General features: G+C 40.2%; 1 long non-coding RNA gene across 1 annotated transcript in view; it reads left to right on the top strand.

Annotated features, from left to right (window-relative positions):
• The window catches only part of LOC128605749 (uncharacterized), a 91,152-nt gene extending 82,746 nt beyond the window's left edge, over positions 1-8,406 (top strand). The window contains exon 3 of the long non-coding RNA XR_008385594.1: positions 8,163-8,406. This is a non-coding gene — a long non-coding RNA (uncharacterized LOC128605749). The remainder of the gene's footprint in view (positions 1-8,162) is intronic.
• The last annotated feature ends 5,639 nt before the right edge of the window (positions 8,407-14,045 follow it).

Here is a 14,045-nt window from a genome sequence, read left to right as displayed (position 1 = left end):
CTTTCTGGGTGAATAGGAGTGCAAGTGTGTAACTTCTGAAATGTCTCACATTATCAGCAGTGTTATTATCTTCCTTTCGCACCACCTAGTGCTGTCAGGAAGTCATAAACACAACAAGAAAGGGTTAAACAATCACCTTAATGTAATGCTGTTTACCATTAGCACGAGCAAATTATTTTATAGAAGCTGCGGCTTGCTCTGCGCATAAAAAGCCGCCTTATCACTGACATGGCCATTTGCACCAACTTTACTGTTCAAAAATTATGACTCATACTTTTATAGGGCTTTCCGTTTTTGACGGCCTTTTTTAATCCCTGAACTCTGCTGATCTGTACATTTCCTTAATTGCGGCACCACTTGTAACCTCTGTAATTGGCCGCCTCTCTGCTTTACTTCACTGTAGAGGTGTCTAGACAGTAGAAGAAAAAAGAAAAGAAGGAACAGAGATGGACAGTCAGTTTGAGGAAGAAGGAAGCTCTGAAAATGATTATTCGTTGACAGTTTGATGATTTATGACATCTCTGATTGAGCCCAGATTAAACGTATATGTAAATGTGCGTTGCGTGTTCTTCTCCTCGTTGGATTACAGCTCCATCATGGTTGCACAGAGCTGCACTGGAAAATAAAGATGTAATAATAATAATAATAATTTTTAAATATCAGCTCATATTTTTATTGTGACTTTTTGAGTTTTTAGGTATTTGATGTTACACTTTAATATTAACCATTATTCTGAATGTCATTTTTAATGTCAACACTTTTATATTACATGTAAATGACATTACATTTTTAATGTAAATGCCAGTTTAATATAAACAGCAGTGAAATGATATCAAGTATTATTTATACATATTACCATATTAACATTATACATCTCATCTTCGACCCATATAAACATCGAGAAATGAAATTCTATAACAGCCACACACACACACACACACACACACACACTCACATGTCTCATAAAAGTAGCCTAAGAGTTTCAGTGCAAGCCAATGAAGTTTGTCTTTCTGGGTCTTGCCGTGTAGTCTCCTGCTCTGAGTTTAATGTGTGTGTGATATAAGCCAGCCCCGGGGCCTCGTTTCTGACAAGGCCAGCAGTGTGTTTACTCTATGCTGTTGAATCCCCACACTGGCCAGAGCAGGGTCAGCAAGAGGCCAGGCCGCTCCGTCCCACAGCCCTGCTATTCATCCCTGTCACTCAGCAGCCAGCCACTCCATGTGCTCCCTCCATCCTCTCTCACTCTTTGCTCAAACCATGCTTGCTATCTCTGTTTATTGTCTTTCTGTTTTGCTCTCTTAAAAATGTCCATCTGCCCCTTGTGCTCTTTGTTCTGCTGTGTACACTCTCAGATATGCCCAAGTTTCTACCACAACTATTATACAGAGTTTGGAACAGAAATTGAACAAAAAGACACAATCGAGGAAAGCTGTCCCATCCTTGGTGCCAGTGTTTTTTCAGGTTTTTTTATTTTTTAAAAATATGTCGTTTAAATTCACCATGAGGTTCTTGATGTATCAACTGCACATGTATATTCTCAGAACTGTACACACATGTATACTCTCTTTCCCTGTCACCAGGCTTGTACCTGTTTCTTTTCCACCTTTAATATGCACATTTCACCTGGAAATGTGGATATAGTGTATTTTTAACACTTAAATGCATACATGTTTCAGCAATCATTATTACATATTCGAGTCGTTAGCGACCCGGAGTTTATATCTAACGCGGATGGATCTCTAAATTACTCCAATAGTATAAAACTGTCCTAATATTTTATTAACAATTACAAAATAATAAAATACAGCATATTTCGTTACATTTTGACATTTTATTTGTCAATAAACATATAAAAAAATATACACCATTAACATTACGCACTTATAATTCACGCTCTAAAATAGTGAAAGTATCGTAGCATTTTCATTCAATCGTTTCAGTCACCATAACAAAATTTAAATCATTACAATATTTAATATTTTCGTAATTAAAGGCATTTTATCATGTATAATTTTCTAAAAACAGGGGCTGTTAATTATCCGAGGCTGAGCCCAGATTGTTCTCTGTGCATTTTTCTCCAGCTCAGCTAGTAGCCTTCCATAAAGTTCTGGTTTATGGACGCTGAGGTAACTTAGCTGCCAATGTATGACGATCAGAAAAAGTTGGATTTATCATAAAATTTGCCTCGGGTGTTGTCACTTTTTGTAGGATTACCAGACCAATAAAATATAAGAATAGGCTAGTTTGGTGTTGCTAGCCAAGGGGAGGGACAACTAACCTATGGGTAGCTCCTACAGTGCCATGCAGAGCACATTAACTTTCCTTATGCTCTGCTCATATCATGTCCATGTAAACTGGAACTCATATAGTAAATCACTGAACCATGTTAAGTTTTGTAACATTTCTTTTATGTCTGGGGTCATTATGATTGACACATTACATCATCATTGTTTGCCAAACATTCCCACCTTGAGGAATAAAAGTGAATTGCACTTATTGAGTCAGAAGAGATTCAATATTGTTGCGCAGAAAAATATATTTACACTATTACATACTTCAGGTCAGTAGCGACCCTATAACATTTTTACAATAAATTAATGATAAAACAGATATTATTTGACAATTTGATATTTTTTGCTTGTTATTTTGTTGATAATACATATATTGAGGAATACTAAGAAGGAGGAGGTCTAATGTGAAAAATTTAACAAGGGGGAGGGTACTGAATGACGTTCTGGGTCACTAACTACACAAGGTATGCGTTTAAGGGTTAAATATAGTTTAAGGTGCATAAATTGACTTTAATGATCTTTAATGATCTTTTAGATTAAAATTACACTATACACGCCTTTGTAGATTAAAGATACAGTATGTACTAATGGTACTACACTTGACTGTACCACCCCAGTGACAAGGAATGGTACAGTTAAGCACTCTTTTTTTTCTGAGAGTCTAAAACTGTCAGTGTTGAAAGTGATGCTGCATATTACAGATTAGCCATTAGCTAGCATTCTTAACTTACTATGTTTTCCAGTAGCAAGGTGGTAGCATTGCTAATTCTTTAAACTACAGACATTATAATTGTAATTGTAGTTAACTTAAACACATTGGTCAGCCTAAAGATAATCGACACTGTATTTTCTTAGCTGCTGCCATGGAGTATACAGGCTGCTAATTTTTTTTTATTATTATTACTTGTTTACTAGGATATTCCTGTTTGTGTTTGTTGTTATTTGTAATTATTAGAAAATGTGACATCAAGTATGGATCTAATTGTAGATATACTCTTGTCGTGTTGCTAATGGTTTAGCTAGGTAACTAGCTGCACTGTCCATTAAGTACTGTTTCAGTCAACAAATTATAAAATGGATGAATGTATTGCTTCATATAGTAGACTGCATTATCAAAGTGTCAACATTTCATGCAAAATTTGGTAAAATTAGCCATTTTAAGCTAACAAAATGTTAATACATGATCATTTAAGTTGAAATTTTAACAGTGTCAGCTTTTTTTGTTACACATGAGAAGGCTCCAGTTCCACCTTAAGCCTAAATTAGATAAACAGGTACCAAACACTGATGAGTTAATTAATTGAATCCTTCATCTTAATTGCAAAGAGCAGACAAGTGAATGAGGTGATCTATAAGTCCATGATCAGACTAAACACAGGGTTTAAACAGAATCTGTATGCTTGAAGTGTGATTATGGGCCTCTTGCTGGGGTGAGGGGTGGGAAACATGCTCTCTTGCACTCTCTGTGCAGGAATGACAGCTTCAGTGGATGTGTATGCTGGGCTGAATAGGGAGAACTGTCTGGGTCAGCTGGTTAGGGGCAGGCCTGACCATGACCTTGTGAGAAATGACCCCAGCCCCCTCCCGACTCTCACACACACACACACACACACACACACACACACACACACACACATACCCCTGGTGTTCCAGAAGCTGCAGAGATGCTGTCATGGGCAGTGGAGCTGTGCTCTGTCTCTCCAGGGGCCATGGAGTGAAGCCCATTACAATCAGCTCACATGCAATTCAGATGAGCACTGCAAATCCAGCATGAAATTAAATTTAAAACTTGGACCGCAACATTTCTCTCCCCTCTGATTTTTTGCCAGATAACACTGGTGGAAGTGTTCTGTGAGTGTGTATGCATGTCTGTGTGTGTGTGAGACAGACATACACACACACACACACACGCACACACACACACGCACACACACACACATACACAGAGAGAGAGAGAGAGAGAGAGAGAGAGAGAGAGAGAGAGAGAGAGAAGTGCAATATATGTTTGTGCTGGAAGCAATTGTTGAGAGGCCACAGAGGTAAAATGCTACTTCAGAGTAAAATGCTACTGTCTCTGGACTATGTGTGTGTGTGTGTGTGTGTGTGTGTGTGTGTGCCCCACGTGTGTCTTAGTATTCTGCCTGGATTTCATATAGACTAGTTAGAATTGGTCCCCTGGGATATAGAACATGTTGTTAAATTCCTAATGAAGACATTCTGTATGTACTCCTAACAGGAAACAAATTACTGCTTTAATGCTAATTTAATAGTTGATATTTATACCAGTGACATGTTGCACACTCATTCCGCTGATGATGATAATAATAATAATAAGAAGAATAATCATATGAATAATCATAAGATGATGATGAAGAAGAAGAAGAAGAAGAAGAAGAAGAAGAAGAAATTCTTATCATTATTATTATCTTAAAAATAATAAATACTGGGTAATAATAAATACAACGAATCCCACTGTGGTTGTACAGTGGGATTCGTTGCTGCCTCACAGCTTCAGGGTTCCTGGTTCGATCCTGAGCTGTAAGTTTCTTACAGCATGTTCTCCCTGTGTCTGTGTGACTTTCCTCAGTGCTCTTTGGGTTTCCTCCTTCCTCCTCCCTATCTAAGTGTATAATAATAGCAATAACAACAACAACAATAATAATAATAATAATAATAATAATAATAATAATGATAATCCATCCATTTTCTATATTCTACTTGGGCACAGGGAACCTGGAGCATATCCTAGCGCTCACGATGGGGTACACCCTGGACAGGACTGCCAATCCATTGCAGGGCACAATCACATACACATTCACACACTTCGCATATGCCAATCAGCCTACCATGCATGTCTTTGGACTGGGGGGGACCGGAGTACCTGGTGGAAACCCCGGCAACACGGATAGAACATGCAAACTCCGCACATACAGGACCATGGCAGGAATCAAACCCACAACCCTGGAGGTGTGAGGCGAACGTGCTAACCTCTAAGCCACTGTGTGCCCATAATAATAATAATAACAATAATAACAATAACAACAATAATAACAACACTATTATTATTATTATTAATAATCATCATCATCATAACAACAATAACAACAATTATAATACATTTAATAATTTTTATCTGGTTTTATCTGGTTTTGACTGGTTTGGCTGTGCTGGTTGTGTGGTAGACCCACAGTACATGGTGGGAACTTGGTGCTCCCATGACACAGAAAGGTTTAGTGAGATACTTTATGTCCCATTATGTCTGTCTCTCTGACATTGTGTGTGCTCATGTGTAAAGAGAACCAGAGCTAAAGTCAGACAGATAAAAAGAACTGTAAGCCCAAGACAGAGAAAAGACACAGAGATAAAGATAGAGATAGTAAAAGATAGTTCTAAAAATGTTTTGCCCAAACCAGCCATCAGGGTTTTGGATCATAAGATCAAGCATGGGGTCTTCATCAGAGAGAGGCACTTGGGCCTTCTCTTCATAGCCGCTAGTGGTGTGTACTCTCTGGAAAGATTTATGATTGCCTGTCCTGCCATGGCATGATGGTTACTCTGATAATTAAAGGGGCCATTATATGTGTGCTGCATATGCAGAGCAGGGCAGCAGGAAAGGTCACAGTGAGGCACTGAGGAGGTCTGTCGTTCGTCACCTCTCCCAGGAGAATGAGGTCACCCCTCCCAACAGCCGCTGCACTACTCTCTACTTAGCATGAACTGGGTTTCAACAGGGTTTCAGGATTTTCAGAGGTGAAAATGGAGCACACGAGAATAAACATTTTATGACTCTGCCGTAGTGGCAATGCTATAATAGACCAGGTAAGGAGAATGGATTGAACGGCTGACATGCGTACAACGTTCAGGTATGGAGGAGACACTGAAGAACAATTGAGCTTAGCCATTCTTTTTGTCACCCAATGCCCTGCTTACAGGATTCCCACAATGCACTGGTCTGCTGCCATTGTCCTCCTTCTGTGCACCTCTCTACCTCTGGCATCACATCACATGATACTCTGCTTCGGCTCTGCCCTGAGGGCATTCAGGAAAAGGGTTTACAGAGCACAGCTTGCCCGCTGTGCCCCTGCATGGAAACCAGCGTGGCTATTACAATACATTTTGGTTCAATACATAAAATCTGCATGTGCGGATACAGCAAGATCATTTGCCAACATGAACCAAAGCACGCAATATGAATAAATCCATCACACTATGAATACAGTATGAGGAGACTTTATATATATATATATATATATATATATATATATATATATATATATATATATATATATATATAAGTGTGTGTGTGTGTGTGTGCTTTGCTGCAGGATGTTACTCTGCTCAGACCTGACATAAGTATTACTCCCTCCCATGAAAACATTCTGCAGTCCACCATGCACCCAAAAATCAGCAGTAGTAATAATCAAAAAAAGAGGGCAGAATCAGCTGCCAGGAGTCACAGCATACCTCAATCAAATTACATGGATGCGCAATGAACATGTCACCCTTGGATTTTTTCATTTGCATAAAACAATTACCCCATGGACACTGGGCTCAATGTCGTCTAGACTCCATGCTTCATGTGGTGTCATCAGCCGCAGACACACTAGACTGGCTATAAATTAGCAATGAGCTGGGCTTGGCTAAGACGCATTATAGTGGTTATAAACCATGAGAATTTATTTAAATAGATAACACACATGCAAATCTCCCCGGCTGGCATGGCAACCATCTTGATAGGGGGTGCACCATACGTGAAGAAAGGGCAGCTGGGAGCAAGCACGAGAGAGCAGAAATCTATAATGAACTCTGACACCTTATTAGTGTATACACTGGACACTTATTAACTCACACTGGAGAAGAAAAAGCAAACCTGACCCTGTAACTCTGCTATTTCTGATTTCATACTCTGCATTCATACTACCACATGATTAAAGTGATGGTAATAACAGATGTTTAGGAAGTAATTATTATGAATGTTCACACAAGTGACCTCATAATGTTCCTGGAGTCTTATCAGCCGTTATCAGCAGCAACTGCAACAGATCACCTAATGAGGAATCCTTTATATTTTTATTCAATTGGCATGTGGTTTATCACAGTCTAGGACTTTTTCGAGCTGTGACTATGTGGAAAGTCCACAAAAGTCAGCATAGAGATAGTGATTCGGCGGTATAGAGCACCTCTTAGTTCTGTGGCTGCTAGAGTGAGAACAAAGATCACGATTCAGTTCCTAAAGGATTTTGCACATTTGAGATCGCAGAAATTAACTCAAAATCAAGCAAACTCGGCAATATTTGGAGCTTACAATTTTTTAAATTACAGCAGATTTTCTGCAGATTTCTCCCAAGACGTGTCACGTGACGTCATCACAACGTGCATTCGGCCAAAACCCTCTCCGATTCACGTGCGACGAACACGAGTAGAGATAATAGGTCTCATTTACCATTTACATTTATCAAACATCACTGTGAAAGATTATGCAAAACAATTTCATGAAACTGCAATATCGCCAATTTAAGTTAAAAAAAAACAACAAACAAAACAAACAAACAAAAAACTCTGCAAGATGCATCACAAATTAAAAAAAAAAAAAAAAGATGAGACTGGATTCACCTGTCTTAAATGAGCCAAAATAGATGCAGCAAAAACAAACAAGACTTTCGCACTTAATTGTTTTTCAGAGTAATCTGAAGTCCAATCTGACACGCTGGTGTGTGTATATGTGTGTGAGATTAATGTATAATGCACATTGTGATGGGTTAAATGTATAGAAATGCAAATCAGAACACTGACCAGCTCTGTGTGTGCATGAGGCATGTTGTGTGTTTGAAATGTGAGACTGACAAAGAGTATGTGTATGTGTGTTTTCAGTGTCTGTGCTTTCTCACTGGAAGAGACAACATGGAAGTGCCAGACTCTGCCCTTCCAGCACCTTCAAGATTTAATTTAACACCAGCGTTATTTTCCTTTTCCTTCATTTTAACAACAAATCACAAATAAAGTCTCTGTATATGTACGACAACTAGTAAATGTCATTGGTAACACCTTGTGTTTTGTTTCTAGTCTTCCTCAGATTGTGTGGTAGAAGTCCTGCCTTCTGTGATTCACCTTTCAGGCCCCCATTTACCTCAGCTGTCCTCTGCAAGGATAAACATTGCCTGCACTATGGGGAGATTTTACAGTAGATTCTTTATCTGTATAAACAAAGAAGGTAATGGGGGCTGTTTATTGTACAGCCTGACCCCATCCTAACCTTTATGTCTTTATAGCTCACATACCATCAACCATGTTTATGTGTCTGTGTTCCGTGCCTCTGCCCTTGAACTTGCCTGCCCCTCATCACCCCTCCTGTCTTCTTTCCCTCATGGACACTCATTAACCTGCCTCAACACGCACATACATATACGCACACCCTCCTTCAGGTCACGGTGAGAAAAAGAGCTTATGAATGAATACCATGTAATTAATTCAAAAATGTGTTCTATACTGAATAGATATACAACTGGAGTGACATGTCCTGAGTGACAGACAAGAATGTCAAAGGCAACAGAACAGACTGAAAACAAAGACAATAAAACAATAGCACATCCGGACCAATGCCCATGGATGGACGACAGTCACACACGAAAGAACAACAATAAACAAAGAAGGTAAGGGTGGAGGAAGAGTGCCTTAATCTCCCAGAGTGAGACAGAAATGTAGACAGAGAGGGAGAAGAAGAGAAAAAGACAGGCTTTCTTGTGGGACACATGAGGATCTATATGCATGCAAGTAGTGGCCAGTCATTGTGAATCAAGGGGAGTTTAATCAATGTCAGAGCTCAATCAATATTTAGTCCCATGTGTCTCTCCTTTCCTGTCCTGCACTTGGACTAACCTTCCCGACTCCTGCATCACCAGGACTTTCCCCATGTGGGTCAATTCATAGCAGAAAAGGACAGTCATATGTGACATGCTTTATGAACACTGGCCAAGCTACGTATATTCTCTTACAAACATAATAAGAACTAAAAAAAAAAAAACATCTGCAAAGTGAATATAAATGTGTGAACATGTGTGATGTGTCAAATGTGAAGCAATGTGTTTTCATAATTCTCTCTCTCTCTCTCTCTCTCTCTCTCTCTGTGTGTGTCCTATTTTGGTCTAATCATCTAATACAATTCTCAGAAAATTCATACAGGTTCATTAAGTAGACATGATACGTATTATCATTATAGCAGTGCTGTTAACACATAGAGTGCTTTAAAGAAAATATTTGCCCCATCCTTATCTCTTTTGTTTTTGTGTACATCTCATACTAAATAATTTTAGATCTTCAAACGAAATACAACATTAAACAAAGGTAACCTGAGTAAACACACAGTACAGTTTTCAAATAATGGTGTTATTTACTGAAGCAAAAAGTTATCCAATACCAACTGGGCCTGTGTGAAAATGTATGTGCAAAAATCAGGATGGGGCAAATACTTTTTCATAGCACTGTAGGTATTATTATTAAATGTCTGTTTTTTGGGCAATAGGTATGAAAATGTCTTGAATTGAAAGTTCAGTTCAATTAAGTATTATTTGTATAATGCTTTTAACAATGGGCATTGTCACAAAGCAGCTTTACAGAAATATATAAATTCAGCATATAAATTTTAAATGTATAAATTTATCCCCAAAGAGCAAGCCAGTGGCGACAGTGGAAAGGAGAGACTCCCAGGGAATATATGAGGAAGAAATCTTGACAGGAACTGGACTCAATAGGGAACCCAGCTGACACCAGATAGTGTGATTAAAAATAATTCCCTTCTGTAACTGTGTACTACATGGTCAAATAGTGCAGTTGTGTAACCAGGAACTTCATAACTAGGAAACTTGAGTACAGAACTGTTCATGGCAGTCCTAAGGCTATCATAGCGAAACTGTTCATATCAGTTGTAGTTCAAAGCCATCTTCATGCTTTTTAAGTGATACTATCCTCAGTTCTCTTATTGATTTTTAGGCTGTCCATGTGGGGCCATCCTCGGCAACAGTGAGTGATTTCCAAGTGATGAGAACCCAACCAGAAGTTCAGGCAGGTCTGGAGAGCAGAAGTGGTCAGGATCACTGGTATCTCAACTGGTGGATCACTAGTATCTCACTGTTTGTAAGCAAGGTGTTGGGTCAAGATGAGCCACCAAAACTCTTCAGTTGACCTTTTGCACTGATTCACTGGAACGATACTGAACGGATGACCAATAATCCAAAAGATATTTTCACCCTGATGTTGTTTTGATGATGATGGTGGTGACACTGTCTAACACATCACTCCAAAATCTCCCATGGATCTTCAACAGGGTTGAGATCTGGTGACTGTGGATGTCATAGCATATGACTGACCATGTTCATCACCATCATCATCAAACAATTCAGTGAGGCCTGATCTCCTGTTGATGGGGCGGAGTCATCCTGGAAGAGACCACACGCATCAGGATAGTAATGTTTATAATAGGATAAAGGTGAACAGTCTGAATAACTTTTGCTTTGCAGTGGTGCTTCACTTTAAGAGGGATATGCGATATGGATTTGTGCACTGTTGCTGTGATGCACCGTGTCACAGGTGTCTGTGAGTGCTAAGTGGTTAAAGGGTGTGTACAGTTTGCCATGTTTGAGTGGAGAAACAGCCTATTAAATTTATACCCACATTCACATAGAGGAATGTTTGATTTAGTGTGGACAGACTCCATGCTGGATATTTAGATGATCTGAGACAAACTTAAGTGTGTGACAGTATGTGGATTTGGATAGTTACATTACTGCCCTCTGAAGCTGCCAGTGTTTATAGACTGTGTGTGTGTTCCTAACACTGTTCCACTGTGTATCACACACCACCACTGCCTGTTAGTGACATCTGCTGGGAAAGTGCTCCTTGCTTTTGTACCCCAACTTCCCAAGACATCTAACCAACTCACTTACTCATAGACATGGTGAGAAGGAAATCGAGACACAGAAGAATGTCAAAAGCATTGGGTTCTGCACCCAAACATTGAACTCCACTTTGTTGTTCTGTCTACATTCATAACCAGTGGAGAGTTGTGGCCTTCCACATTCCTATGCCATTTCTGATCAGTCCCGTCCTGACTTGCTAACCAAACCGCAAAGTACACTTGTGTCTGTTTTTTTCTACTTTTTCTTCTTTTTTGGTGTGTGTGTGTGTGTGTGAGTGTAAAGAAGAAAGATGTCCATTTAATATGCCAAGTCCTTCCACTGTTTTAGGCGATGACATGTTCCTGTGAGAGCTACGATCTGCCACCCTGTTAACAGGAAACTTTTCTTGTGTGTGTGTGTGTGTGTGTTTGTGTGTGTGTGTGTGTGTTATCTTAAGCAATAACTTGTGGCAGAAAAATTTATCTGAAACCCCCCCCAAAAACAGGCTAAGGTTTCTCTGCTGTAAGATTTTCCAGACAGCAGTTATGTCAAGATGGAAGGCAGGGTTTCGGATCATAAAACTATATGAATCGTAGTCAGGGCTCATGAGCGCACCAACAATGGAGCTGAAGCAGATTATGGAAGTGGAGAATCAATCATAAGCGTGAACATACAGCTATTGTATTGCAGTGAGAGATGGGTGTCGAGGCGATACCGTTAGCTCAGCATTATCCGGCCTCAGTCAAACTACTTACTATCTACATCTGAATGCATAAGGATTGCATTACTCTGGGTATGCTGTGATGCATTGTGGGCAGAATGCGGACGCATACACACTCACACACAACCACACACACACACACACACACACACACACACACACTGAGGCACACTGAGCAGCTGACACAGACTGAGATAAGGGACGATGGCCAGCAGGGACACCACCATCGCTTCACCTTTCTTGCTGCATGAGTCGTTACAGCTCAAACTGGATCGGTGAAGAAGAGCTCTACTAATGTAAATATGCAGGCTAGCCTGAAGCAGCTAAATAAAGACAGCCAGGTACAATTAATGGAAATATATAAAGATATTTTCTAAGGAAGAAATAATAGAGTGAGTGTAGAATTGTGGTCCTAGGTTTACTACATCATGATTTGGCACTGTGTGTGTGTGTGTGTGTGTGTGTGTGTGTGTGTGCCCTCCACCCTTCTGATGCTGACTGTCCTGTCACCCCTCCCTCCCATGCCTTGGCCTGATGTCACATCATATTTAGCCATCAGCACTGCATGTCACTGCTGAATGAAACGTGTATGAGTGGGTCTGTGTGTGTGTGTGTGTGTGGTCACAGAGAAGACACAACCAAGAGGAAAGATGCCATAGTCGTGTCTGTGTTTGTGTGTGTTTGTATGTGCATGCACACCACGGCTGTGGCCCTGCGTCTTCCCAGTGACTAGTATGCTCCGCAGTGAGCAGCCCTCCAGCCACGGATTTGATCTTTGCAAAGGCTAACATCTGTCGGCTGTCATTTTAGCAAGATTGATGGCAGGCCAAGGAATGGAGAAGAAGGAGGGTGGGAGACAGGGACGGAGAGGAAGGACAGGAGAGTGATGAAGGCATCAAGAGAGGGCAAACAATTGCGGGGGAAAATGGTGGAAGTGCCAGTTTCAGCCTGTGGGGAGAGAGACATGAGCATGGAGAGAGAGATTCGGATCCTTAATCCTACGTTTAATACCCACCTTATCAAATTTTAGGGATCGCCCATGTAACATTTTTCTATGAGATTTAATATGAATTTAAAACCTAAGGGGGCATTTACACACTCAGACTCGCTGCATTATCACAGCTATTGAACAGGAATGAGTTCTTCCTGACGAAAGGGCATACTGATTCACTTTGTGGTACAGTAATTTGTATGAGTCGGTACAGCCTAACTGACCCAGCACCCATAGTAATTCTCTTGGCTAACAAAGTGGAGTGCTTGCTACTTTGTGTCCTTTGTTACCGAGTTAATGGAATCGGAGTCAAGAGGACGCAGATTGCCTATATCAATGACACCTGCAGATTTCAAACAGGAAAAGCATCCAGGCATCTGATCTACTCTTTACTAAAGCTAATAGAATACACAGAGTACGCTATTAGCAAGAGGTGGGAAATATGAAATGACTTCATTAATAGACTTATCTGGGCTTTAGTTGATTTTTTTTTAACTTAAGAATATTGACATCTGGCTCACATGTTTCAAGGAGAGAAAATAACTATTTTTTCTACTCACACCCTGGTTAGTGCATAATTTTCATTCATTCATTCGTTCATTCATCTTTAGTCATGGTGAATCAAGAGCCTATCCTTGGGACACTGGGGGCATATCAGAAATTCAACCAGTCCATTGCAGCGCACCATGCACACACATAGATTCACACCGAGCCAATCAACCTACTTGCATGATTTTGGGAGCTGAAAGGAAACCAGAGAACCCATAGGAAACCCATGTGGACACTGGGGAGGGACATGTGAAACGCTGCAAAGACAATAACCAGAGCTGTAAGGTGGTTTTCACACTGGGCACATTCGCTGCAGTCCCGAATCTGATTGCGATTGTTCCCAGTGCAGACGTTGGTCTGGTTTCAGACTCATTTGATTCTATCGAACCCCGGTGCATTTGCGCTCATCACAAATGTGCATTTAGAACACAACGCGACTCATCATATTTTTTCCTTTTTGTAGTATTTTGGCGCTATTATGTGCAGCAGTGGACCTCTTCCTTATCCTGCAAAATCCCCCTCCACTCATGGTACACGTGTGTTGTGGAATCTAACGATCGTCATCGGCTAAATCACATGCGCAGGTTACTTTTCTTTCTGAG

This window comes from Ictalurus furcatus, chromosome 3, assembly GCF_023375685.1.
Source record: "Ictalurus furcatus strain D&B chromosome 3, Billie_1.0, whole genome shotgun sequence".
In the NCBI taxonomy this organism is placed as follows: domain Eukaryota; kingdom Metazoa; phylum Chordata; class Actinopteri; order Siluriformes; family Ictaluridae; genus Ictalurus; species Ictalurus furcatus.
The sequence above is the reverse complement of the archived record's forward strand: the minus strand, read 5'-3'. Positions and strand labels throughout refer to the sequence as shown.